Raw genomic sequence first — 24,472 nt, forward strand, 5'->3', positions numbered from 1 at the left:
TGCTGCAATGAACAAACAAGTGCAGATGTCACTTCGACTATACACTTTTGCCTCTCTGGGATATATTCCCAGGAGTGGTATTGCTGGGTCAAATGGGAGCTCAATTTCTAAATTTATGAGAAACGTCCATACTGTTTTCCAGAAGGGCTGAACCAGTCGACATTCCCACCAACAGTGAAGGAGTGTCCCTTTCTCGCTACATCCATGCCAGCATCGGTTACTTTTGTTCTTTTGAATGTGGGCCAGTCTCTGAGGTGTGAGATGGTATCTCATTGTGGTTTTGATCTGCATCTCCCTGATGATTAATGATGTAGAGCATTTTCTCATGTGCTTTTTTGCCATTCGGATTTCTTCTTTGAGAAAGTTTCTGTTCATTTCATTGCCCCATTTTTGGATGGGGTTGGACGTTTTCTTCTTGTGGAGTTCAACTAGTACTTTGTATATCCTTGATATCAACCCCTTGTCAGATGTGTATTCGGCGAATATTCTTTCCCATTCTGTAGACTGTCTTTGTATTTTGGTCACTGTTTCTTTGGAGGTGCAGAAGCTTCTTAGTTTAAGATAGTCCTATTTATCTATCTCTGTTTTCACTTGCTTGGCCAGTAGCGTGGCGCCTTTGAAAATACCATTAGCCTCAATGTCATGGAGAGTTTTGCCAACTTTGTCTTCAATGTACCACATGGATTCTGGTCTGATGTTGAGGTCTTTAAGCCATTTTTTTTTTTTAATTTATTGAATCACTGTGGGAAAGGTTACAAAGCTTTCAGGTTTATGTCTCAGTAATGCAAATATCAAACACATTTCCTTTTACCAATACTTATTTTTTACCATGAAGAACCCCAATAAAACCCCACCCCCACCCCTCCCCGTCCCTGTGAGGCAGATGAATTCTAGTTAACACTCTATCTGCTTTGATTAGATTCATTGTTTCAATAAAAGACTCACCACTATTATTTAGAGTTTACCCCCCCCCCAAATCAGACATGCTGAAAAAGCATTGTGAAGTGATTTGCTTTCTACAGCTGGGTTCAAGAATTAAATGTTGGTTTTGGATTTCTGCTATTTTACCTATTGACCCTGGAAGTATTTCTACTGAAAGTCAGATAGTTAAGAAACTGGTTTCTGTGTTCTGGAGTCGTGGCCGTGCTGGAGAGCCGCTCGCGGGGGGCAACCGGTGGCCTCGGTAGGGCGTGAAGGGCGGAGCGAAACGCCCCCCTTCCCATGAGGTTTTAGTCGCCCCCACACTCCTGGCTCATACCTGCTGTCCACAAGGCACCCATGTGGCCGCCATCTTTCTTTCCAGAGAGGAGAGGGCGAATGGGGCAACACCCTTTCCCCTCCGGCAGACTTGATGGGCTGGATCAACGCATAGTCCGTTCACTTTTCTGCTCCAAGCTGCTGGGTTCTGCATTAAGTCCTTGTGCTTCTGGGGCCATGGCCGTGCTGGAGAGCCGCTCGCGGGGGGCGACTTGTGGCCTCGGTAGGGCGTGAAGGACGGACCAGATAGCCCCCCGACCCATGAGGTTTTAGTCACCCCCACTCCCCCGGCTCATACCTGCTGTCCACAAGGCTCCCATGTGGCCGCCATCTTTCTTTCCAGAGAGGAGAGGGCGAATGGGGCAACACCCTTTCCCCTCCGGCAGACTTGATGGCCTGGGTCAACGCATAGTCCGTTCACTTTTCTGCTCCAAGCTGCTGGGTTCTGCATTAAGTCCTTGTGCTTCTGGGGCCGTGGCTGTGCTGGAGAGCCGCTCGTGGGGGGCAACTGGTGACCTCGGTAGGGCGTGAAGGATGGACCGGAACGCCCCCCTTCCCATGAGGTTTTAGTCGCCCCCACACTCCCGGCTCATACCTGCTGTCCACAAGGCTCCCATGTGGCCGCCATCTTTCTTTCCAGAGAGGAGAGGGCGAATGGGGCAACACCCTTTCCCCTCCGGCAGACTTGATGGCCTGGGTCAACGCATAGTCCGTTCACTTTTCTGCTCCAAGCTGCTGGGTTCTGCATTAAGTCCTTGTGCTTCTGGGGCCGTGGCTGTGCTGGAGAGCCGCTCGTGGGGGGTGACTGGTGACCTCGGTAGGGCGTGAAGGACGGACCGGAACGCCCCCCTTCCCATGAGGTTTTAGTCGCCCCCACACCCCCGGCTCATACCTGCTGTCCACAAGGCTCCCATGTGGCCGCCATCTTTCTTTCCAGAGGGAGGAGGGCGGAAGGGAGCAACACCCTTTCCCCTCTGGGCAGACTTGATGGCCTGGATTAACGCATAGTCCTTTCACTTTTCTGCTCCAAGCTGCTGGGTTCTGCATTAAGCCCTTGTGCTTCTGGGGCTGTGGCCGTGCTGGAGAGCCGCTCGTGGGGGGCAACTGGTGACCTCGGTAGGGCGTGAAGGACGGACCGGAACGCCCCCTTTCCCATGAGGTTTTAGTCGCCCCCACACCCCCGGCTCATACCTGCTGTCCACAAGGCTCCCATGTGGCCGCCATCTTTCTTTCCAGAGAGGAGAGGGCGAATGGGGCAACACCCTTTCCCCTCCGGCAGACTTGATGGCCTGGGTCAAAGCATAGTCCGTTCACTTTTCTGCTCCAAGCTGCTGGGTTCTGCATTAAGTCCTTGTGCTTCTGGGGCCGTGGCTGTGCTGGAGAGCCGCTCGTGGGGGGTGACTGGTGACCTCGGTAGGGCGTGAAGGACGGACCGGAACGCCCCCCTTCCCATTCTTTAAGCCATTTTGATCTTACTTTTGTACATTGTGTTAGGCAGAGTTCTGAGCCCATTTTTTTGCATGTAGCCATCCAGTGATGCCAACACAATTTGTTAAAGAGGTTTTCCTTACTCCACTTCACATTTCTTGCACCTTTATCAAAGATTAGATGATCATATGATTGAGGGGAAATGTCGGTGTATTCAACCCTGTTCCATTGGTCTGCAGTTCTGCCTTTGTTCCAGTACCATGCTGTTTTGATTATTACTGCTTTGTAGTAAAGTTTGAAGTTAGGGAGGTTGATTCCTCCCATTTTCTTTTTCCCAAGAATTGCTTTAGCTATTCGTGGGGGCTTATTGTTCCATATAAATTTCAGGAGTGTTTGCTCCATTTCTTTGAAGAATGTCATGGGTATCCTTATAGGGATTGCATTGAATTTATACAATGCTTTTGGTAGTATTGCCATTTTGACAATATTAAGTCTACCAACCCATGAGCAGGGGATATCTTTCCATTTCCTCATGTCCTCTTTTATTTCCTGAAGTAGCGTTTTGTAGTTTTCTTTGTACAGGTCCTTTACTTCCTTCGTTAAGCTGATTCCAAGGTACTTGATTTTCTGGGGCACAATTGTGAACGGGATTGTTTTTTTCATGTAGTTTTCCTCTCTCTCACTGTTTGCATATAGGAAAGCCATGGACTTTTGGGTATTGATTTTATAGCCTGCAACTTTACTATACAAGTCTATTGTTTCTAAAATTTTTTTGGTGGAGGTTATTGGGTTCTCTGAGTATAATGTCATATCATCTGCGAATAGTGAGAGCTTGATTTCTTCCTTTACTACCTGAATGCCCTTAATATCTTTTTCTTGCCTAATCGCTATTGCAAGTACTTCCAGTACTTATATAGTATATATTTTTAATACAGTAAAATTCCCTGAAGATTTCATAGTTTACAAGGATTACAATTTATTGATAGATAAAATCTCTGGAAAAGAAAAATTAACGTCATAGTTGCATCACATTAATACATTGATAACTTGCCAAATAATATGATCATTGGCAAATCAAATTGATGTCTATCCTGGGCCAAAGATATAACTCAACGACCTACATTGCATGCTTTGCATACTGAAGATTCACGTTTTATTTCTAATATAACATTCTCCCCTAGGTACAGTCAGGAGTGAGTCTCGGGTACTGAACCAGGAGTCACCACTGAGCCCTGCCAGGTATGCCCCCAAAGAAAACAAGCAACCACCCCAAAAAGACAAAACATAACTAGATTCTCTGCACTAGATACTCCACATTTATAAATGAATTTATTATTCTTTTTTTTGTGTGTGGAGGTTGGACCACTCCTGATTTATGCTTAGGGCTTACTCCTTTCTGCTTTGGGATCACTCCTGGAAGGACTCAGGATCTTTTGAGCAGTGCTGGGAATAATACTGGAGTTGACAGTATCACGGTCCTCCCGTTGTTCATTAATTTGCTCGAGTGGGCCCAGTAACATCTCCACCATGAGACTTGTTGTTACTGTGTTTGGCATATCGTCACAGGTAGCTTGCCAGACTCTGCCATGCGTGCAAGATACTCTCGGTAGCTTGCTGGGCTCTCCAAGAGGGGCGGAAGAATCGAACTCAGGTCAGCCATGTTGGCCGCTTGTAAGGCAAACACCCTACCGCTGTGCTATTGCTCCAGCCCGGAGTTGACAGTATGCAAGGCAAATACCTAAACTGTGTACTCTCTCTAGACCCAATATGTTATTTCTGTTTTTTCCCTTTTCTTTTTTTAATTGAATCACCATGAGATACACAACCACGAAGCCTTAATACAATGTACCAATACATTTCTCTCCAACAGTGTACATTTCCCACCACCACTCCCTCCTGTATCCCTCCTGCCACTCCTATCCCACCCCCATCCTCTGCCTGCCTGTATAGCAGGCACTTTTCTTTTACTTTCTCGCTACTTTGGGGCATTTTTGGTTTGCAATACAGACACTGAGAGGCCATCGTGTTTGACCCTTTACTCACTTTCCACACACATCTCCCATCCAGAGTGATTTCTTCTAACCATCATTGTCATAGTGGTCCCTTCTCTATCCCAACTTCTCTCTCCCTTAGTACTTGAGGAAGGCTTAAAACTGGACCAATTCTCTTGGCCCTTGTTTCTACTATCCTTGGATGTGAGTCGCATACTATGTTATTTAATATCCCACAAATGAGTCCAGCCATTCTAATGTCCCTCTCCTTCTGACTCATTTCACTTAGCATGATACTCTCCATGTCCATCTATTTATAAGCAAATCTCATGGCTTCATTTTTCCCTAACAGCTGCATGGTATTCCATTGTGTAGATGTACCATAGTTTCTTTAACCAGTCATCTGTTCTCGTGCTCTCAGGTTATTTCTATGCGCACCAAGTGCCCTCTGATTTTAGTAGAGGAGAGAGAATCTATGTTTTATTTCATTGTTAAGATGAATATATATATAAACATAAGTGGTTCTAAATCTATATTGTGCATTATAACTAGTGGTGTTCTATAAATAACAACTTTTCATTTTCAAAAATAAAAAATGTAAGGGACCAAGAGATAATACAGTGGTTAGAATGAATGTACTCAGCCCAGTTTGGACTATTTGGTGCCAGAGATCAAACTGGACTATTTCCATCATTCTCTCCTCATGATGGGGATTTACGCTGTTTCTTCATGTGGGTGTGGTGGTATAGAGACTGAGAGTTACATGACATTTCTGGGTATGATTAATTTACCTGCGTCAAGTGAGTGTCCGCCGGCCCAATATTAGACCATCCCCACTTCTGACAATGGAAACAGTCCAGTTTGATCTCTGGCACCATATGATCCCCTGGGTCTAACTTATGTCAGCCCTCGAGGCTCTGAGCAGCGTTGTCATGGCCTGGATAATTTCTAGAACTGCAAAGCCCAAAGAAGTGTATACCTGAGTTTTTACCTTGAACTACTCGCCTGGAAAAGAAAGAAAAGAAAGTCATGTTTAATAAAAGTTAAAAAAAGACCTGGTTCATGGTGTGAGTCTGTTTCCATGATGTATGTAGTCTTATGTGAGCCTGAAAACATGATATAATGATGTAAGTGACACAAAGCGGGCTAGAAAAGAGATATACAACATTGATTCTTCCAAGAGTACCATATAGTTTCAGCATACCAATGGCTATAATAACCACAGTAGTTTCTCACAATCCTGTGTCTAATTGTTTATCACTGTAGATTGTGTATCAGATTTAGTGGAAGTCTTCCTCCTCCTCCCATTTTCCCCTCGTCCTTAATAAATTACTGTTGCAACAGTGAGGAAATCTAGGAGTAAATTAAAATAAGATTTCTGGAAACCAAGGATAATAAAGATAAGAACTATCTGAACATATGGAACACAGCAAAAGCTGTAACTATGGGGGAGGGGAAGTGACAGACTCAGGAAATTGATGTTTAAACAGTGAGGTAGAGCTGAGTGGCCTAGAGGACATGTTTTGCATCCTGATTTGCATTTTTTTTTTGCTTTTCGGGTCTACCAGGGGATGCATAGGGGTTACCCCTGGCTTTGCACTCAGGAGTTATTCCTGGAGGTGCTCAGGGGACCATATCGCATGCTGGGAATGGAACCTGGGTTGGCCATGTGCAAGGCAAAAGCCCTACCCACTATGCTATCACTCCAGCCCACTGATTTGCATTTGATTCCTAATACCACACGGGTCCCTTGAGCACAGCCAGTAGTGAACAGGTGATTGGGCAGGGGTATTTTCTGTTTGTTGTTTCACTTAAAAAATGTACATTCCCAGGGGGACAGTGAGTAATTTTATTTTTTTTTTCTGGAAAGAGGGAAGTATGTCAAATAAATTCAGAAACCTCTGATTTAGATATTAGATCAAATCTATGAAATAGCTGAGGGGCTGGAGCTGTAGCACAGCGGGTAAGGCATCTGCTGGGTTTAATTCCCAGCATCCCATATGGTCCCATGAGCACCGCCAGGAGTAATTCCTAAGTTCATGAGCCAGGAGTAACCCCTGTGCATTGCTGGGTGTGACCCCAAAACCAAAAAAAAAAAAAAAAGAAATAGCTTAAAGCATCAGCTAAAACACTCTATGATAATGGCTTAGTGATCTGCTCAAAGAATTAACTCCAGTGCTCACTTCGGCAGCACATGTACTAAAATTGGAATGATACAGAGAAGATTAGTATTGCCTGCACAAGGATGACACACAAATTCGTGAAGCATTGTAGATTTTTCTGATCTTTCCATCACTCAGGTTTTCACCCTCCCCCCCCCCCCCCCCCCCACACACACACACACCAGGTACCCGTAGGGAGCATGGCCTCTGCAGAAGTTGGCATGGCCTAATATTGGGCCGGCGGACACTCATGTGGCTGCAGGTAAATTAATCATACCCAGAAATCTCGTGTAACTCTCAGTCTCTATACCACCACACCCACATGAAGAAACAGCACAAATCCCCACCATGAGGAGAGGAAACCCTGCAGGCCCGAAGGCAGTGGTGGAATATAGTGAAAAAACTCACTGAAATGAATGCTTCAACAAGTATACTCTGTCTGGCTAAACTCTCACTCAAACTCGAAGGAATGGTACAGTACATTATTTTGTGGATAAAAATCAGCTCAGGAACTTTATAGACTCAAAACCAAACCTAAGGATCAAGGGGCAGTCAGCGCCATGTCCAGCCACGAAGGTGGCAAGAAGAAGTCCCTGAAGCAGCTGAAGAAACAGGCCAAGGAAATGGATGAGATAAGGCATTCAAGCAGAAACAGAAGGAGGAGCAGAAGAAACTGGAGGGACTAAAAGCTAAGGCCATGGGGAAGGGCCTCCTGGCCACTGATGGAATTAAGAACTCTGGCAAAAAGTGAGCTGTCCCGTGTGCTGAAGATAATGGTGATCTTTAATTCTATTACTCCTGATCTTTAATTCTATTACTCCTTAAACATCTGGATTCCCTGTGTAACCTCAGTTTCCAGCAGTACCTAGAATGAAGTGTTTTGGAAACTTTGTACACTTAAGAATAAACTTCTGTAAAAAAAATTAAAAAAAGAAGAAAAAGAGTGCATAAGGTTGCTCATTCTTTGGTTCTCAGATATTATTATAATAGCTATGAGTCAGTAAACCTAGCCCAGAACCCTGCCAAAGTGTATTTTTCTTAAGTGTTTGATCTACCCCTTATTCTGTACCATCTGAAATTAAATCAACTCATTTGAAAAAAAAAAAAGAAGGGTTAAAGGTAAAATGGCTACTATAAGACAAGACAAACCCTAATAAGCACAACAAACCCTTACAGAAATATGACACAAAACCCCATAACAATAATCTCTCTCAATGCCAACAGTCTAAATTCACCAATTAAGAGATACAGAGTGGAAACATGGATTCAGAGACAGAACACAACATTCTGCTGCCTATAAGAAACTCATCTGAACAGTCACAGCAAACAAAGACTCAAAGTTAAAGGATGGAAAACAATCCTGCAAGCAAACAGCTCCCTCAAAAAGCTGGGGTGGCCATACTAGTACCCGAAAAAATAGATTTCAGGTTGAAAAAGATTAGAAGGGACAACGAAGGCCATTTTCTATTCATCAAGGGATACGTACATCAGGAAGATATCCCACTCTTAAGTGTATATGCAGCTAATGAGGGAACAGCTAAATATTTAAAACAACTGCTAACCAATTTAAGGAGGACATTGCTAGCAACAAGATAGTAGCCGGAGTCTTTAACATTGCCTTATCACTTCTGGATAGATCAACAAGAACAAAACTCAGCAAGGAAACATTGGCTTTGAAGGAAGAAATAGAAGATAGAGGACTTATAGACCTATACAGGGCTTTACACCCCCAAAAGAAAGAATACACATTCTTCTTCAGTGCACACGGAACATTTTTCAAAATAGACCATGTGCTAGGCCACAAAACATACCTCAATAGAATCAGGAAGATAGAAATAGTATCAGCATTTTTTCAGACCATAATGCACTTGTAGGGTAACATTGCTTTGTCCTTCTTCCACAAGAAGCTTAGGTTTATCTGGTTACACCCATCACAGTGCTCCTGAGGCACTTCCACTCCATTGTGTTTATCTGTAAACAGTCTTCCCTATGCTCTCCACCCCACCCAGTTAATCAGCTTTCCCCTTAATCAGACACTGTTAATTTGTAAGATCAGTTTCCCAGAAATCTATGATTTTATATGCATAAGTGAAATATTGCCTCTCTCCTCTCCTTATGCCTTATGAACAGTTTACTTTAAAGCAATATCCTTTTGTATAGATACAGGAAGACTGTTAACATTATGCTTTGTAACTTAGGATTTGATTGGCTTTGAATATTATTCACTCCCGGGCATCAGCTTTCTCGACTTAAGCCTCAGTTGCCCTTAGTTCCTAACATCCCAAAAGCAGGGTCCCAACGAGGGACTGAATGGACCCAGGGCAAGCGGTGAGCTACCCTGGCAGCGAAATGGGCCAGGCCAAAGTGCCACGATTCTTAACTATAAGTTAAGAGTTTGATCATAGACAAATTCTGTCATGATCCAAAGGTAACGACTGAGACTAGGATCTTGCTAGGGGTGGGAAGGACTATCTGGCCTGAGCACTGTAGTCTGAGATCGAGATGACCCTAGGAGAGCAATTCTATAAGTTTAAGAAATTTATACTGTATACATACAAAATGATTTATATTATATATTCTTATATGCTTGTAGGACAAGGAGAGGAGAGACACACCCTTGGGATTCTGCTCTAGGTTAGATCGTCCTGCTGAGAAAGGATCTGTCCTAGCAGTGGCTTTCCCTGAGGCTAAGACTTCTATCCCTATTGATTGTGACCACACCTATGTGTAATTGTTCCCCCAATTCCTCATGGAGAGAGGATTTAACTGTACTGTAGGAGTGGGCTAGTGTTCAGAAGAAAGAAGCAGAGGAAGAGAAGGGAAATGTAGAAGGAGAATGAAGTAGCATGGAGGAGGAAGAATAGGGAGCAGAGAGGATCAGAATAAACTGCTATCAACCAGCCTGTCCCTCGTTCCTTCCTCCGCCTGACCATCGCCATCGACCTCCCTGGGGTGGGAGAAGGGTGAGACTACCGAATGCGGGCGGCAGGAGAGATAGAGCCACCGCTGCTGGGTGCTGTGCCCCCTTCTTGTGTGAGTTTACACAGCACTGAAGATAGAAGCGAATCACACACAGACACAAAGAACTAAACCTAACAACTGGAAATTAAAGAACTCAATGTTGAACATCGAATGGGTCAGGAAGAAAGTCAAGGATGAAATCAAAAGATACTTGGAAACAAATGAGAATGAAAACATGAGCTACCAGAACCTATGGGACGCAGCTAAAGCTGTGTCAAGGGGAAAATTTACAGCTCTGCAAGCATTTTTCAGGAAGGAATGAAGGGACCACATAAACAACTTGACTTCACAGCTCATATCTTAAAAAAGGACCAACAAAAGGAGCCCAAACCAGACAGAAGGAAAGAGACCATAAAGCTTAGAGCAGAAATCAATGACATGGAAACCAAAAAAACAATCCAAAAGATCAATGAAACCAAGAGCTGGTTCTTCAAGAAAATAAACAAGATAGATAAACCACTACCATGACTCAAAAGGAGAGAGAGAGAGAGAGAGAGAGAGAGAGAGAGAGAGAGAGAGAGAGAGAGAGAGAGAGAGAGAGAACCCTAATAAATCGAATGAGAAATGAGAAGGGGGACATCACAACAGAAACCAAAGAAATTCAAAAGATCATCAGAGACTACTTTGATAGCCTGTATGCAACAAAACAAGAGAACCTAGAAGAAATGGATAAATTCAGGGATTCCTATAATCTCCCAAGACTGAATCAAGAAGATCTAGAATACATGAACAGTCCTATTAACTTCAGTGAAATTGAAACTGTACTCAAAAGTCTTACCAAATACAAAAGCCCAGGTCTAGATAGATTCACAAGCAAATTTTTCCAAACATTTAAAGAGAACCTGTTGCCCGTTCTTCTCAAGCTTTTCCAGGAAATTGAAGAAACAGAAATTCTCTCAAACAGTTTCTATGAAGCTCATATCTCTCTAATACCAAAAGGAAACAAAGACACCACAAGAAAAGAAAACTACAGGCCGATATCCCTGATGAACACGGATGTGAAGATTCTCAACAAAATACTAGCAAATATAATTCAACAATTCATCAAAAAAAATCAAACACCATGACTAAGGGGATTCATCCAAGGGATGCAAGGATGGTTTAACATTCAGAAATCAATCAACATAGTCCCTCATATCAATAAAGAAAATATTTAATTAATTAGTTTTGCCCTGGTTTCTGGAAGAGTTGTAGACCTACCATTTTATAGAGACTAAGACAGAAGGCAGGCAAGAAAACCATTAGAGTGATAGCTGGGCATTAAGTTTTAAAAAGCCCAACAATTAAAGGATTTTCTCAAAAACGACTTCTTAATCACAAAATCCAACAGCTACAAACTCAAGGGCTTAAAGCAAGCAAACTGCAGAAGGCTGTGGTGATCATCCTTTTCAGGTATCTTAGCATTAGTTAAAAACAATGTTACAATTGCAACTCCCTTGCATATATTTTTATTTCTGTACTGTCCAGTAACTAAAATGAATTGGAACCATTATGGGTGCCACCCAATTTCTGCGGTACAAATCATTTGTGGATGCTGACATTGTTAATTCTTTGTGTCCTATCACCCACTTTTTTCGCTTATTAAATAATCTGTATGAATAATGCGTACGCTTGGTGTATGTGCATGTGTGCATGTGTGTTTGCTCAATTACTCTGTAGATAAGTGAGCTACAACCAGGAGATTATGATATAGTCACCCCTTTCCTAGCTTGTTCAAGTTTCTCTATCAAATCTTGTCCTTTACTTTTCTCTCATATACATACTATCTCCAACAATGTACTCACAGTACAGTAAGTGAGTCAGCTGGAGGAATTAAGAAGATAGAGTCTATCCAGCACTTATCGGATGAGTTTCCCCTCTATCTGTCTCTCTAGTCTTTTTTTCCCTCTTGATGTCACAATGCTTCACCACTTTTGGGGGTAACAGACGATAGATTACATTTTTACTGGTTTGCCACTTCCTTCATGCTCAGGACAATGAGGCCTATAAAAGAAAAGACGGTTACTTGGGCAATTAGGTGGTTAGGCGTTGCTAACAATCTTCCTTCTATGTGAGTGACTACTGGTGAATTGATAAAGAGGGATGAGTAACTGCTAGTCTTCTCGGCATTTCAGAATAGACATTTTCTGCCTTTGATAGCAATGTAAGTGAATGTGTAGCTGTAACCACCAAATTTCAAAGTTTTGCACTTTGAATATATATAAAATTTTATTTTAACTGTCATCTTATGTTTGTAAATTATGTTTTTGTTTGTTTGTTTATTTTGTTTTTGAGCCACTCCTGGTGGTGTTTAGCATTTACTCCTGGCTCTGCACTCAGGGATCACTCCTGGCAGGACTCGGGGGATCCTATGTGGTACCAACTGACTTTCCCCTTATTCATTTTCTGCCCTATTCCTGCACACACACGAGAAGGCCATTTCCTACCCACATTCTTATTTTAAAAGCAAAAATAGTTTGTCTTCAGTCTGACACCACTCATCATACACAAACTAGTTTAGGTGGTGAGAAATGCACTCAAAACTATGTCTTCAAGGAGACACATTACATCAGTTCACCTTATACTGCTACTCTGTTGAAATATCTTGTGCATTTATTAACCATTCTGTTGCTATAACTTGCTGAAAAAATATTAAGATAAACTATAGGTAAAAGGAATGCTATAGAATAATAAAAAGAAACTGAAGAACATTAATAAAGGGAGTCATTGTGTATTGATAATAGTGTAGCTTGAGGAAATACTTATGGTAAATTATCAGACGCCTCAACAAATCTGTTATTAACATCATCAAAGAATGTTCAATGTTTCTCAGAAAAAGAGGTACACTTGTTTACATGTCAAATCAGTATCACAAAGGGATTTTAAAAAAAAATCTGTGAAATCATGTTAGAACCTGGTTTAGGTGGCCAAGATGAATAGAGAGAATATGTGTAAACCTCCCATAATCAAAGCAAATCCACATGCATAACTTGTATTAATCTACACAGAAACTAACGTACACCCTGATAAACAAAGTTTTTGCAAAAAAGAGCAACCAAATGAATGGGACATAGACTCATCTGGTAAGAAAAAACCCCACCAGGAGCATCAGCTGAAATCAGGGAGAGATTTCTAACTGCAAAAATTTTCCCTGAAGATCAAGGGGTGGACAATTCTGCTAAACACCTGGCACCTCAATCCTGTCATTCTATATTCACAACAGCTGAACAGGAGGCAAGTAACTATAAAAAGGGTCTGTCCTCAACAGACACCATCTTTTGACCTCTCACAACCTCGCTCCTGTAGGTTTCTCCTAACGTCATAATGGATCAAACTTTAGTAACAGACCTTGAGGGCAAATCCCTGAAGAAAGCTCTCCCCACCCCTGGCAAATAGTAGAGTTAGCTGGGAAGAGGAGAGAATGATCAGTCCTCTCAGACAAACACCCAGCCCCAGGCCGTTCACAGCTGACTGCTTAAAGCAAGCCACACCTCTACAAACACTTGGAGTCCACAACATCCCTTTAGGCAGAACCAGTTCCTAAAGGGCCCTCACAGCCTCACATGTCCTTCCTGGCCAGCCAGAAACTATTTACCTTTGCAAAGCGCTATGGTTCTCTGGGACTGAGCCTCTTCTTGAGTCCTTTTTGGTCTGTACTCCCTGGCCACTGCCCACAATTGCAGGAGTCTGACCAAAGCAATCTCACAGTTGCCAGGCACCGGCAACTCAGGTGACTTCTCGGGACTTATCCCTACTTAAATTTGTCTAACAGATGCTTCTGGGCATTCACAATCTCTTGCTCCTGATCACTGCAGGTCACTTAAACACAGCTGCAAGTCAGGGTCAGTGGTTCACTGTGGAATCTCCTGGTCTCTTCTGGGTATATTCAACTTTGGTTCCACATCTACTATCAGATGCTCATCACTATAAACTCCTGATTATTTATTTTCCAGGATTGCTGTAATTTAAGAATCCCAGGGAGGACTATGTGCATAATGCGTTATAATAAGTTCACATCTTCAGCCCCCTCTCAGGACACTTGAAGCAGCAGGCATAAAAGGAAGACGGAGAAAATTGTCCATACTAATTTATCAAGACAGTAGCTCGGAAAGAATTCCTAATACAGCAGAGCCAGGCAAATTACCTAAGTGAACTTCAAAGCAAAAATATTAATGACATTTACCGAAATGAGGAGATCAGTGGAAGATAACTTCAACAAAGTTAAAGAGGGCAGGAGAGAAAAGTAAGGGTCAAGTCTAAGGAGAAGTCAGAGTTATCAAGTACAGTTGCTGAACAAAGAAAAAAAAAGACTCAACAGTGATATGGAACAAACTGAAAATGAATCAGTGGGCTAAAGAGAGAGAGTATAGCAGGTAAGGTGCTAGTCTTGTTTGAGGCCAACCGGGGTTCAATACTGAGCACTGCTATGGTTCTGCTAATAGTGATCCCTGTGAACAGAGCTAGGAGTAATATCTGAGCACGCTGGGTATAGCCTTCCAAACAAAACAAAACAAAACACAGAATTAGTCAACTTCATAGAAAGTAGCTGAAACCACCCAAATAAACAGCAAAAATAACTTTAACTAATATAAATAAAATAAGGAGTTCATTAAGATACATATGCATGATGTGTATTCCACAATGAGGAGCAAAAGAAACCAAAAAAAAAAAAAAATCCTTATTTGGAGAAGAAATAGCCCAAAATTTTGTAAGAGTTAATAAATAGTTGAGAACTTCCATGGCCAAGAAAGGAGATTCAGGAAGTTCAAAGAGTTCCAAGCAAAATAAATACAAAGGAAAAAAAAAACACTAACACACATCATCATTAAAATGGCAAAAATCAAAGATAAAATCAGACAATCATAAAGGCAGCAAGAGAAAAGCAAAGAGTCACATGTAATAGAAGCCCTCCATAAGAAGACCAACATACTTCTTCATAGAAGCTCTACAGGTTAGAAGGGAAGGGCATGGTATACACAAAGGCTGCATGGGAAAGGCTACAATTAGGAATACTTACAAAAAGTACTTTTAATCTATTTTGACTTCACTGCTCCTGTATTCTTGAAATTCTTTCCCGTGAGGCAAAATAAGAACCTGGTAACCCTGGAAAAGCCCTAGGACCGACTCTGCAGGGGCTCGTCATAGACTTGCTCAGTTCCAGCCTGTCCAGCTGGCCTGGGGTGGCAGAGGTGCACTGGGAGAAAATGACCTAGTGTTTCTCCTCCACACTTCACATAAGCCACCCGTGGGGGCCCATTGACTTCAGGTTCATATAAAATAAATATAAATAAATAAAGGCCCTCCCGTTGATCGTCGATTTGCTCGAGCGGGTCCAGTAACGTCTCTATTGGAGACTTTGTTGTTACTGTGTCTGGCATATCGAATACGTCACGGGGAGCTTGCCAGGCTCTGCCGTGCGGGCGAGATCCTCTCGGTAGCTTGCCAGGCTCTCCAAGAGGGGCGGAGGAATCGAACTCGGGTCGGCCATGTTGGCTGCATGCAAGGCAAACACCCTACTGCTGTGCTATATAATACAAGATTTAAAATTGATTCTTTGGCTTTTAATAGTTGAGGTCTATTAATATTAAAAGTCTTTGGCTTTTAATATTTGAGGTGCCTGCAATGAGTTCTTTAATTTTATTTATGATACTAATACCATCTTATTTCTGTTTTCCTCAGGGTTTAGATGGTCTCTTTTTCCTTTATATGGCTTTGTTAAATATTTGTCAATTTTATTGACTCTTCAAAAAGTCTTTTAGTCAATCATTTTTGTTTATATGTTGTTTATATGTTTATTGTCTATTGTTTATATGTTCCTAATTTTGTTTATTTTTGCTACTTAATTTTCCTATTGCAAAGTTATACTTCAATCATTCTTACTGCTTTCCTGATTCTTGATGTAGAAACTGATCATTCATTTCAGAATGTTTAAAAAGCATAGAATTTTATGAGTTTCTAAGAAATTTGGTGAAATATTTTCTAATTATATTTTTAGTGAAATCTTTCTTTATTCATGGAATGAAAGCATGTAGTTTAATTTCTATTTTCAGAAAAATTCAAGTCTTTTACTTTTTGCTTATTTTTATTTAAACACTGACTTACACAGTTGTTCATGATACAATTATTTCAGGCATTCAGTGTTCAAAAAAAAGTATGGTTAAAGAATAACTAATTTTTTAAATTAAAACAAGCATATAACTACAAAGCAGATTTTAAAATATGTTCTTAAAAAAGGATTCCACATAATTCATTCAGATCTCATTGCTAACGAAAGGGTGCAATTGTCAGTGAGAATCTAGTGGTTTAAATACCGAATGTGATACAAACAAGCATTCAGGATAGAGTCATGAGCAGACATTTTATTAGAATATATGGTAGAATTGGCCATTCACTTATTTATTTATTTATTTATTTATTCGTTTGCTTTGTTTGTTTTGGGTCACACCAGGAGATGCTCAGGTGTTTCTCCTAGCTCTGCACTCAGGAATTACTCCTGGCAGTGCTAAGAGCACCATATGGGATGCTGGGAATCGAACCTGGGTCTGCTGCATGCAAAGCAAACACCCTCCCCACTGTACTATCATACTATCCTCTGGTTATTCACTCTTAAAAATGGAAATTTAAATGCTTTAATTTAACTCATTAATATTAATGATCACTTGATCACGTGACATCCTGTTACTCATCAGTTTGTTTGACCAGGCACCAGTAACATCTCCATTCGTTCCTGTCGTGTGCTAGAGTAGCCCAATGGCGTCTGCTTGTTCTAGGAACATGAAGAGCCTCAAACCAATCGTTCAGGGTCTTGACGAAGAAGTCTGACCATCTCATAGGTGGGCGGCCACATGATCTTTTTTTTTTCCCTTTATTTTATTTTATTTTTTTTTACAGTTGTAGATTTACAATTTTTTGTGCTTTGGTTTCAATTATACAATGATCAGATACCCATCCCTCCAACAGTGCCCATTTTCCACCACCATGGATAATATCCCTCCCACCCCCATCCCCCCATCCCCCCTGTCTCTGTGGCAGGGCAATCCCCTGTGTTCTCTCTCTCCTTTTGGGTGTTGTGGTCTGCAAAAGAGGCATTGAGTGGCAAACATGTTCAGTCCATAGTCTACTTTCGACATGCATCTCCCCTCCTGGGAGGATCCTCCAAACATCCTTTATTTGGTTCTCCCTTCTCTATCTTTTTGACGTCCCGTGGAATCCAGTTGGTAATGGCTCTAGTCCAGCGGCTGTCTCCAAATCTCATTACGTGTCCAGTTCATCTGAGTTTCGACACCTTGGCAAAGAAGACAGCGTCCCTGATTCTTGACCATCAACGGAGGTCGGAACTCTGGATTCTTTCTCTCATTTGAGTGAAACGTGATACTCAAAGACAAAAATGACTGTCTGTACTTTCAATGCACATATGCTGGCATCAGATGCATCCATCAAGGACCTGATGGTACAACCGCAAAAGATCAAGTAGACATCATTGGTCTGACCGAGACAAGAAGGCATCAATCACATCATACCGTTTTCGACACTATTGGAACATGCGACAAAAGAGGCGTCGGTGGTGTTGGTGCCCTTGTCAACACGAACTTGGCCATAAGCATTGATTTATTCAAATGCCTAACAACCTGAATCAGACGATTACATTTAAATAGATGTGGCTCACTGCTGGCACTTTCAATATTAATGATACTAATGTTAAATTTTTTCAAAGTTTTTCCTAATTATATTCTTATTTCTACACAGTAAGTAAGAGAAAGCGAGGAGGAAAAGGGAGGATTTGAACTTACAAAGTAGGTTCTGTCAATTTAGGCTTGTTAATTGTTCAAATTATCCTGTTTTTTTTTTTTCCTGGAAGATCGTTGCTTCTGGGTATCTGCAGTACAAATGTGGGAACTCTTTAGCTATAACCTAAGAGATAATTTCTAAACTAGAATTTAGAGCAGTTTTAAAAATAAAAATTAACACTTAAACTAGTTCCCAGAAACCAGTGGGAAGTCCTCAAAACTTCTTGAAGTCATCTGAAGACTCCTTGTTCCCAGTTTCCTGGATAGTTACAGTTCTAGCAGTTTCATGGTTAGTTAGTGGCACTGAGAGCATTTGTATGTAGTGTAATTAAGTACAATGTAACTATGAGATTAGATCCTCACACATTACAGTGACCAATTTATTTTATCTTGAACTAGATCAGACTACCATAAAGGGATCCATTCTATGCTGATGGTCTTTTCTGGAAGAGATGAAATTCACACAACTATTCTCAAAACTTTAACCTTAATCTTAATTCAGTTTGATATTTCTCTAATAAGGCTACAATAGAGTTTTAATGTAAAAAAACAGTAGGTTTGGAGTGACAGAAGAAAAAAAAGTTTTATTTTGATTACCCTAACCCTTATCAAGGGGAAAACAGCTGCTACTGGTGTGACAGGTGGGTAAATTAATTTATGCTGGGAAAAACTAGTTTGAATACTTAGTTCTTTTTCTTGTATAATTAGGGACTACCTATGTTGTGTGGGCAACTGTAAATGTGTTTAAATATAATAATCCAAGTTACAAAATGGTTTAACGACATGATCTATCTTCATCTCTTATATAAAAACATAGTCAGGTAACAAAAACGTTAAGGAAAAGTTAAAGGAAACCAGTTTTACAGAAGCAATTTAATATAAAATACATGATTAAAACAATACTTTGCTTTAATTTAGTTTGCAATCATTTGGAAGACTTTCAAAACGATCAAGTGATATGAAACAAATACTTAACTGACTTCTCCTTATAACAAATTGCAAATCATGTGGTTGAACCCTGGAAGCTTCTCTGTCCTTGAGAAATTTTCAAATTTTATTCTGAATTTGAGATTTAAATATCATTGTTTAAGTTTGATTCAGTGCAATCATTGCTGTCTCATACCAACAAGAATTGTTTAGTTTATTTATTGAATCACAAAGAAATATTAACTATATTCTTAAGATTTAAAGAATAAAAGAAGATAAGAGAATTATTATAAAGACATTGTCATTTTTCTATAAATCAAGAAACAAAATATTTTTCCCTAGGAGGAAAAAAATATATTGAAACATAAAACTTTTGGCAGTACTTAGTCTTTTCTTAAATGTTCTCATTAAGGACATTGTAACATGGCATTCTGCATAATGCTACAGTGTTTCTCAAGTACTAATGCTCATCCTTTGTTCTCACAAAACTTTACTCAATAACCCAGTCTTGGTTATTGAAAAAAAATTTTTTTTAGTTTTTAATGTAGGAGTACTGACATTTATTCACCCATTGATTAAGCTGATTGAATTGGGCATGAACTCCACATTACATTTTTTTATTCAGAATGTTAATTTTATTTTATTATTTATTTTTAATCACTGTGAGATAGTTACAAAGCTTTCCTGTTTGAGTTTCAGTCATACAGTAATAGAACAGACAACCCTCCACCAGTGCACATCTTCCACCAACAAGATCCTCAGTATCCATCCCCTTCCCCCCATCCCACCCCTACCTCTGCCTATATGGCAGACAATCTCCCCCATACTCTCTTTTGTATTGCTTGTTATGAATCGCATAAGATGTGTGACCACAAGAGTGGCTGCATGCTCCTGGAATTCTAAAATTTTACATAATTAGGGTCTGGAGAAATCTCTGCAATGAGCTGCTCCAGTTTGAAGATTCCTTTGTTTGTCTCTGGATCATGATCCTTAAGGAGCTCAAGTAGCAGCCAGAGACAGTTCGTGGGCATACCCTCCAGGGTCACATGCGAATGGGGGATGAGAGGACCCAGCCCATCCCCTATCCCTTGATGCCTGGAGTTTGTTGTCACTGAACCCACGTACCCACACTTCTCCTTGGGTTCTGGAAGTCGGAAGCCCCCAGGGATTTTTAGGGGGCAGGTGGAGGGATGATGCCTGCCCTTCTCTGAGGCACCCCGGTGGAGGCAGCCTGGCTTAAAGTCCAGAGGCATCTCTGTAACAAGCTGATCGGCTCGGAGATTCTTCTACGTGTCTCTGGATGATGACCCTTCTTTCTATCTCTTCTAGAGAAATAAACAATTGGCATGTGCCCTGCAGGGCACGCCAGCTCTCCCACATTCCACTGCGCTGCTGGCCCTAACATCGGCTTTTGATCTCTTTCGAGATATATGGGTATCCAAAATAAGGCCAATAAATGAGCTTGTATAGCTGAGCTGGAGGTGGTTTGTAGGTGTGGCTTCCACATACATAACCTTTGGCTGTTTAATTTCTTGGTGAACTTGGCCCCACGTTGTTGGGGTCTGGCCAAAAGGCACAGTGGCAATTTTGGGATATCAGTAAGTCTGAAGGCACCATCAGGCTGCTGATGCACTCGCCCCGCAGGTACAGGTTGACCTGCTGGTATCACCAGATCCCCGTAACACAGTCTTTCGGGTCAACCCCAAGAAAAGTAATAATTTTGAAGAAAGTCAAGTTCAAAATATTATTGAAGGATTCCCCTTCTGCCCCCTCTCCCCTCCGCCCCCCATGGAGGAAGCTGCACTTCTTTGTGCTCAGGGCTTACTTCTGGCTTTGTGCTCAGGGATCACTCAGGTGTAGTTCAAGGGATCATATAGGGTTATAGGACTCTAACCTGACTTGGCCATCTGCGAGGCAAGTGTCTTATCCACCGTACTATCTCTCTGGCCCCTGTTGAAACAATGTAACGGCTTACATGGCCAAACCCACTCTACATCAAGTTATTAGCATTCTCCCTAGAACATGCACTTTTATAATCCTTACCACTGACTCATTTATTTTTCTTTTTAAATCATAAAACATTCTTTGAACCTCAATCTCCCCACCTGTAAAATAGGGAAAACAGTATTAACCAAATATATGGTGATGAAATCTTTGACCTGTCAGTAAGCTAATCCACATAATTTGTTATTTTTACAGTACAGTGATCGATCAAAGAAGAATATGATTAATTAACTATCTCTGAATTGTTTCCAGAACTTCTTTGGCATCGCCACAGAAAACATTATATTTAACTTTAATTTAAAATGAGTTTTTGTTTTTGCATATTCATAAAATTTCTGTGCCTAGTCACCGAATAATCTGTTTTACTTTTGTAATTCTCTTATTTTCTCGTGAATGACATATATTGAAATCATTCTTATGTTTTGACTTCATTATTTATTTGGAATATGGAATTGGGCCACACCCAGTAGTGCACAGGGGTCATTTCTGGCTCTGTGCTCAGAAATGACCCCTCCCAGTGGTCAGTGAACCATACTTGGCACATGCAAGGCAAGTGCCTTATCTTCTGCATTGTCTTAGGACCTAAACTTCATTATTAAAACTAAAGTTTTCATTCACTTTGGCATTTATATTTTCCTTTACTTTCATTCTTCTTCTCTTATGAAACTTCTCTTTCTCTTCTTGTTGAAACAATTTAACTGCTTACATAGTCAAACCCACTCCACATCAAGTTAGGATTCAGGATTCATTTATTGGTTTCATTGTTGTTATTGAATATTTCATGCTGGAATAAAATCTTTGAGTTTATATATTTGTTTCTGGAGATACACTGTCAGTGCTAGAACATCCTACTCAGATATTTGTGATTTTATTGACTAGAGATCCAGTTGCCTGAACTCCATGAAGCTATCCATACTTTCTTCTTTTCTATTTTTTCTTCTTACTTTTCTTCTGTCTATTCTCAGCTTAGTCTCTCTAAGCTTTGCTCTTTTCATTGAAACCTGAAGTTGATATTGACACTTTCTTCTTGAAGTAGTTTTGTATTCTGAATAAGTGCTATGAAAACACAGTAAATACTTTGTCTGAAGGAGAAGTCTGGAGATTCATTAGTAACTGAGTAGAGGCTATCAGGGCCATCATGATCCCTTTAATGGGATAGTGTATATACTGAGTTTCCTTCTCCACCCCAGCAGAACCTTGGCAGCCAAAAATTTCTAGAACTCAACCGCACAGGCAAGCTCAAGGCTGCTCTCCACAGGCTCGGACAAGTCTCACCTGCAGATAAACTCGCGTATGCAGGACCCATGATTGAAATCTCCAAGCTCACTTGGAACGGGACTGAACTTCCTCCTCGCCAGCTCCCCAGTTTTCCAGTAGCTTGGCAGTCACACCCACAAACTGCCTCCAGAGCCATATAATCTCATCAACGATCAAGATACAGAGTTTATGAAATACTGAAATAGAGTGACATAGAACGTCCCTGGAGTTTGAGGTCACGTGACCTCTTATACTCTAGCCCACTGATGTACCAAAAGTAGCACATGTTTGTTTGGGTTTATCATATATGTTTGTAATCTCTTATACAAGGTCTTAAACGGCTCCAAGATGAAATACAACAATCTTTAGACACTTTACACTTATGATGGTGGGAAGGTGCATAGTGGTGGAATTGTTGTTTGAATATTATCTGTAATGAACTATTGTGAACAACTTTACAAAATTAAAATTAAATTTTTAAAAAATTATAGAGACATAGAAAGTAAAACATATACAAGGGAAGCTGGTCAACTGGAGATCAAGGGAAGAGTTTGAGTTCAAAAGTGATCTACTGACAGTATCCCCTGTCATACCATGGAAGTCAATTTTTGTCTATTAAAACCTTCGATTGGTAAGACCCACACACTTAATGGAGAATAATTTGTTTTACTTTAAATTGATTTAAATGCTAATCAGATCCTAAAATTAACAGAAACATCTGGAATAATGTTTGCTCAAATATATTGGGTACCATAAATAACCAAGTTGACACATAAAATAATTATAACAGATATAACAGATTAGGAAATGTGAGGAGAGTTTACTTATTGTTAGAAATGTCAGCACTAGAAACCACTGCAGAGACTGTACACTGTATCTCAACTCTCTTGTGCAAGTTTGGATTCATCTCTAATATTTTATAGATTTGTCCATTAGAGAAAAATATTCATATTACAAAACAAAACAAAAACCAAACAAACAGCAACAACCCTCCCTGCCCCCACTCATCCCTTATAGCACAAGTCTCATTTTCGGTGAAGGGGAAAAGTTCTGTCTCTTACTTCACATTATTAAAGCTCTCATTATTATTTATGTTTTCCTCACTTGGAAGGGACCAAACTCTCAAATTTAGATATCACAAAAGAGAGAAAATCAAACGTGCTTTAAACAAAAATATTTTCCATGTGTCCTTATTTCTTTGTAAGTGAAACTTTTGTAATGATGGATGTAGGAAAGAAGGAAAGAAATTATGGTAGAAGAACAATTGGGCCAAACGTCTATCTTCAGCCCTCTCTGGTCAAATAACGTACGATCTCCGAGCCATCAACCACTCTTTCGTTGCCACCAAGCTCCAGTCCAAACTCCTGACAGATTGCACTGCGTTCCCTCCCTATAGCACTCTCAAGGTCTCTCCTGTTAAAAATTACCTGCGTTCAATATCCCTCCACTTGATTGCACAAACTTTGAACCACTGACTCATTCTTGCTTTATCATAAGTATTTACATTTTGGTTAAAATCATGGACTTTGGAGTCACAGAATCTCTGCTTCATCACTTGCGAGTCTAGCCTCCGTTCCCTCATCCATAAAATTGGGACAAGGATAGTACTAACATAATAGATTAGTTGTAAACGGCAAATGGAATAACACACGGAAAAGTGTTAATTGAACGCCTACCAAGTCCTAAGTGATCAGTGATAGGTATTATCACTCTCATTTACCTGATGTGTTTTTCTTGTGAGAACATGAGGCCTAGTGTTTTTTTTTTTTTTTTTTTTTTTTGTAAACTGGCTAGGTACACAGAACACAAAGATAAAGAGGAGGATCTCTGCATTAGACTACTTTTATGTCACCTGTTAAGCATAAATGCCTAGCAAAATTCTAAATAAAGAGAATACTCCCAGTTTTTCTCAGAACACCTTTCCTGTCTAATGCTCAGTTGTGCTTAGGGTTAGGCTAAGAAAAAAAATGTCAATAGTAAAAATTTGGGATGAGAAATATATCTCAGCTGTAGAAGACTCTCCTTGAACAGGTGAGGCTGTGGGTTCAAGCCTTTGTACAACAAACAAAAAATTTAACAGTATTAATTTAATCATAAAGCTATTGTTTTATTACATATAAAATATAGACTAGCACTATAAGAAAAAAAAGAAATAGATACTGAAGAGCATTCAGAATTGTGATGACGTTTACACACCTGAGGTTCAGTTATTGGAGCAAGTCAATTTTACCAATTATTTTTTATACTCAAAATGGGTTGTTTCTTCACAGAAACAGTAGTCAATTTAATAAAACTCCATGCGACAGAGTACAGAAAAACTATATTTAAATTCTTTTGTAAATTGGAAAATAATTTAGGATATGTTCTCCTTTCCCATGTCATGAAGAACTGTCCTTAGTCCTTAGTCAGAGAAGGACCACTTCCATAGTAGTAGTAACAATTAGTTACAGAAATATAAAACAAGAAATTATCGCTGTTCTGGAAGAAAATACAATTGGACTTTTCCATTGTGCCAACGGTCTGCTCTAGTTTAGTAGGCACATAAAACCCAATGCTTTAATAGATTTAAGAGATTAAAAGATACGTATAGTTTTTCAAATCCCTGATATAAGGAATGAAATCATTTAAAATCTCAGTTCATCCATTTTGTGATTCAAAG

At 40.4% G+C, this 24,472-nt stretch overlaps 1 non-coding gene and 1 pseudogene across 1 annotated transcript; both read left to right on the forward strand.

Moving 5' to 3' along the window:
• Nucleotides 1-6,851: 6,851 nt before the first annotated feature.
• On the forward strand, nt 6,852-6,956 carry LOC130019467 (U6 spliceosomal RNA). Its single transcript, XR_008791795.1, has one exon. It is a non-coding gene; the product is annotated as a U6 spliceosomal RNA (small nuclear RNA).
• Nucleotides 6,957-7,398: 442 nt separating this feature from the next.
• LOC130019371 (translation machinery-associated protein 7B-like) lies at nt 7,399-7,629 on the forward strand (annotated as a pseudogene).
• Nucleotides 7,630-24,472: the final 16,843 nt, after the last annotated feature.

Source organism: Sorex fumeus, unplaced genomic scaffold, assembly GCF_029834395.1.
Source record: "Sorex fumeus unplaced genomic scaffold, SorFum_2.1 ptg000008l, whole genome shotgun sequence".
NCBI lineage: Eukaryota > Metazoa > Chordata > Mammalia > Eulipotyphla > Soricidae > Sorex > Sorex fumeus.